This window comes from Bos taurus, unplaced genomic scaffold, assembly GCF_002263795.3.
Source record: "Bos taurus isolate L1 Dominette 01449 registration number 42190680 breed Hereford unplaced genomic scaffold, ARS-UCD2.0 Leftover_ScbfJmS_2066, whole genome shotgun sequence".
Classification (NCBI taxonomy): Eukaryota; Metazoa; Chordata; class Mammalia; order Artiodactyla; family Bovidae; genus Bos; species Bos taurus.
In genome coordinates this window covers 38,301-43,106 of record NW_020191154.1, presented here as the reverse complement: position 1 = coordinate 43,106, position 4,806 = coordinate 38,301, and the positions used below count along the sequence as shown (strand labels likewise).

At 55.4% G+C, this 4,806-nt stretch overlaps 1 pseudogene; it reads left to right on the top strand.

Moving 5' to 3' along the window:
- Positions 1-273: 273 nt before the first annotated feature.
- On the top strand, positions 274-2,981 carry LOC112445596 (melanoma-associated antigen 10-like; annotated as a pseudogene).
- Positions 2,982-4,806: the final 1,825 nt, after the last annotated feature.

Sequence of the window (4,806 nt, the reverse complement as noted above, 5' to 3'; positions counted from 1 at the left end):
CCTGACATCCGGGTCTCAGACTGGGACTTCGCATATGGTGCCGAGACTCAGGTGGGCCAATTCCCAGGTCCTGTGGTGTGTCAAGTTGAGGACACTGAGGGAGGAATAGGGTATCGTGGACCACAATCAGAGGAGACCTCAGAGTGCTAAGCCCGTCTCTGTTATCAGTCCAGGGTGTCCGTGGGATAGAATGAGCGAAACAGGCATGGTCCGACTTCCTGACATCCGGGTCTTGGAGAGGCGGGCCTGGTATAAGGGGCGGGGGCTTCCGTTGGGGAGAGGCGAGAATCCCAGGTCCTGATTGGACGCAAGGTGAGGCGCCTGAAGGAGGACTGAGGGGTCCCTGTGTGAGGCCCGACGGAACCCCACAGATCCCCACCCCAGTTGTTGGCCCCGGGAGCCCTTGTGGTGAGAAGAGCACACTAAGCCTGTCACACATGCAGGTCTCAGAGAGACTGGGGACTTGGTGTGAGGAGCCGGGCCTCAGGTAGGGAGAGGACAGAGCCCAGGTCCTACCAGGAGTCAAGGTGAGGACACTGAGGGAGGAGGGGAGCCCGACCCCAGAACTGAGGGGACCCTGGTAGTCCCAGGGTGGGATGACCATGTGCAGGATTTCCTGACACCCGGGTCTCAGAGAGCCTGGGGACCTGGTGAATGTGGCGGGGTTTCAACATGGCGGACGGGACAATCGCGGGTCCTGCCTGGAGTCTAGGCTCCATGCGGGGAAGGACTGAGGCTGTTAGACCCTAAGGCAGGGAGGGATCCTTGCTCTTGCCCGGAGGGCTGGCACGGGGGCCGGTTCTTGGAGGCCCCAGAGCAGGGTGAGCAGCTTATTCACCTCTTTCTTAGGGGCCTTAAAGTGAGGTGTTCTGGTGGAGGGCAGAGGCTTCAGGTCTGCAGAGGCCACACTCCCTGGATACTGAGGGAGGACTCAGCAGACGCCCGCCCCTCTGTTCAGTGCTGGGAAGCCAGATAGGATGTGAGGAGCGGTGACCCAGCATCTCCCCAGCTTAGGAACCACGGGAGGCCCTAGGCAGGTGAGGCCACATATCAGGCCCCCCCAAAAGTTTGTCCAGACATGGCTCTTGTTCTGAGTTTCCCTGCAGGCCCCAAAGAGGGAAAGTCCAGGCCATTCCAGTGGAAAAGTGAAGCACTACACGTGAGCCCCAAAGGGACTAGCCACCCAAGATCTGGGGGACTTCACAGAGTCAACCCCTCCTACCAGCACAGAAGGCCTAGGTCTGTGCCACAGTCTACCCCCAAGGTGCCCCCTCCATTTGTCTCACAGGGGCTCCAGGAACCAGGAGGAGAAGACTGAGGTCTGAGGTCTGTGTTCTGAGGTCACAGGAGTGCCAGCAGTCAAGGTGAGGTGGGTGTCCTGAGTGTGCGCAGGGTTTCCCCATCCCAGAACAGAGGGGACCTCAAAAGGGCCTAATTCCCCCACCTTGTCAGCCCCAGAAGCTCAGGCTGTACTGGCTGCAGCCTGAGCCGGCATTTCTCTTCCTCACTTGACCGGGGGACTGACCACCAAGGAGGAGCGCCCCTGTAACGCCCAAGAGCAGCCCTCAAGGAAGACCAGTAAGTGGACTCAGTCAGAGCCACCCGTGGCGCATTTCAAAACTGAGACCATTTACACTCTCTCTCTTTCCTAGATCAGTGGTCTCCATTTTCCCCCTACCACACCCCCACTGGGCACAAGACCCCAGTCATCATGCCTGTGGTCCCGACGAATGAGCTCTGCACTTCTGAGGAAGACCTTCAGGGCCAAATCCAGGCCGAGGGCCCAGTGGAGGCGCAGCTCCTGGGGGCTGAGGCGGAGGATGCCTCAACCCCTCTGGCCTCCTTCCCTCCAGTCTCATCTTCCTCTGCCATTGGAGATGCGGAGATCTTGCTTATGCAGGCTCTGAATAGGATGACATGTGAACTACTGGAGTTCCTGATCCTCAAGTATGGCACCCAGGAGCCGATTTTCCAGGCTGAAATGCTGAATACAGTCCTCAGGGATAACCAGGCCCACTTCCCAGTGGTCTTCCGTAAAGCCACACAGTGCCTGCAGCTGGCCTTTGGCCTGGATATGAAAGAGGTGGACCACAGAGAGCACATCTATGTCATGGTCCCTGTCCTGGGCCTCACCCTCAATGAGATGCAGAGGGATGAGCAGAGCATACCAAAGGCTGGCCTCCTGGTGGCAGCCCTGAGCCTGATTATCCTAGCAGGGGACCGGATCAGTGAGGAGAAGGTCTGGGGAGCACTTAGCAAGATAGAGGTATTTCCTGGGCACAGCACTGCATCTATGGGGAGCCCAAGGAGCTGCTGACCCAAGTGTGGGTGCGGGCGGGGTACCTGAAGTACCGGCAGGTGCGTTACAGCCACCCTGCTCGTTACGAGTTCCTGTGGGGTCCCCGGGCCTATGCAGAGACCAGCAAGCAGAAAGTCAAGGACTATCTGCGCAAGATCAATGGAAGGGGTCCCAGGTTCTTCCCACCCCGGTGGACATAGGTGTGAGGGAGGAGGAAGAGGGGCCCTGAGCCAGAGCAGCAGCCAGGCTCCTTTCAGGCCCACATCCAGCAGCTTGTCCTGGGGGTAGGAAGGGAGGCTGATGCTTCCCTCTGTGTTTGAAGAGGGAGCATTCAGCCTTCTCAGTCGTGACGGCTGGGAGAGTTGGGGGAACTGGTGTGTAGCATCTTTGGTTCCTGTTCGCTACAATGACATGGAGATCCACTTCTGTTTCCTTTAGAAATTTTTCAAATGTTATTCCTTGTAATAGAAGGCCTAACGAGCTTCAGTGTCCAACTATGTCAGTAGCGTTGATCACAGTGTGTTTGTGCTCACCAGTTCAAGAACATGAGTTTTGCTGTTTTGTAAAAGTGATTGTGAACTCTCATTTTATTTTGTCACCCTGAACAAGATTACATGGACTTGGAATATAACTATTTTGGAAATATGATACTACTTAGTAAGAATTAAGAAATAAAATGTATTTGAGGTGAGTTCCTCTGTACTTCTTGTCTGTCATTTTATACAGCTAATCTATCTCTGTTCAATTGGAGTTTTTCAAGTAATTATTTAAGAAAGTACAAAAAGCCTGATTTCTGCAGCTTCCCAGGTGGCACTAGTGGTGAAGAACCCGCCTGCCAATGCAGGAGACATGAGATAGAATCCTGAGGGGGGCTCTGGGGCCCCAGGACATCCAGGTCATCACTGCTCTCAGCCCTGGGAGACCCCAGCAGGGTTGGGGTAATGAGCCCCCCACTCCTGCTTGCCTCTCATGGGTCCTGGCTGGGGTGGGCCTGATTTTAAGGGGAGAAAAGTCAGGGTGAGAGGGTAGTACCCAGACCTGCTGAGAGTTAAAGTGAAGAGCAGAAGGAGGGTTGAGGATGGCCAGGGGCATCATCTCAGCTCTGGGAAACCCTGGGCATGGAGCCCTGATGTCATGCCCACAGACTTCCCTTTGGGGTCTCAGTGAAGTAATGGCTTGGTGTGAGGGTCCTGCCTCTGGTCAACACAAGGGGCATCCCCGGACCTGCCAGGGCTCAAGATGAGGACCCTGAGGGAGGACACAGGGAACCCCACAGGTCCAGGAACCTGTTGTCAGCCTGGGGCGACTCTGGTGGCTGCATGAGCACACGATCTCAGGGACATTGGAGACGTGATGTAAGGGGCAGGGCCTCAGAGATTGGAGGGGAGATTCTTAGGTTCTGAAGGAGTTTAGGTGAGGACCCTGACGGAGGCCTGAGGGGACCCCTCAAGAGGAGACTTTTAAGTGGCCTGTGTCAGACCATCCCAGGTACGATTCTCAGCCGAGGCCCATGGTCCCCATCTGTCACCTGCCTCACTCCTGTCTGTGGCTTGATCCTGGGCATCATGCTTGTGGTCGAGATGAGTGAGCTCAGCAAGCCAAGCAAGCACGAGGAAGACCTTCAGGACCCAGGCAAGGCCCAGGGCATGGTGGAGGCGCAGCTCTCTGGGGCCAAGGCCGGGGAGGCTGCATCTCTCTAGGCCTCCTCTGCTCCTGGGTGAGGGGAGCAGCCACCCTGCCCACTATGAATTCCTGTGGGGTCCCCGGGCCTATGGGGAGACCAGCAAGTCGCAAGTCATGGCATTTGTGCTGAGGGTCAACCAAAAGGCTTTGAGGGCCTTCCCACCCCTGTCTGCAGAGGCTGCAAGGGAGGAGGAAGAGAGGGCCTGATTAGAGCAGCAGCCAGGTGATCCTTCCCTATGTGACTGAAGAGGGAGCAGTCAGCCTTCTCAGAAGTGAGGGCCTGGGCCAGCTGGGGGAACCACTGTGTAGCATCTTTGTATTCCTCTCTCTACGATGACATGGAGATTCATCTCTGTTTTCTTTAGAAAATTTTCAAACTTTGATAGTTTAATAGAAGGCTGCTGCTACTGCTGCTGCTAAGTTGCTTCAGTCATGTCCGACTCTGTGCGACCCCATAGACGGCAGCCCACCAGGCTCCCCCATCCTGGGATTCTCCAGGCAAGAACACTGGAGTGGGTTGCCATTTCCTTCTCCAATGCATGAAAGTGAAAAGTGAAAGTGAAGTCGTTCAGTCGTGTTCGACTCTTCGAGACCCCATGGACTGCAGCCTACCAGGCTTCTCCGTCCATGGGATTTTCCAGGCAAGAGTACTGGAGTGGGGTGCCATTGCCTTCTCCGAATAGAAGGCTAAATAACATTTAATGTCTTAGTTTGTGAATGATGAGGATCAAAATGTTTGTAGTTACTCAGTTCAAGTACAAGAGTTTTTTGCTCTTTTGTAAAAGAGATGGGGAAGTCTTCCATTTTGTTTTGTGACCCTGAAA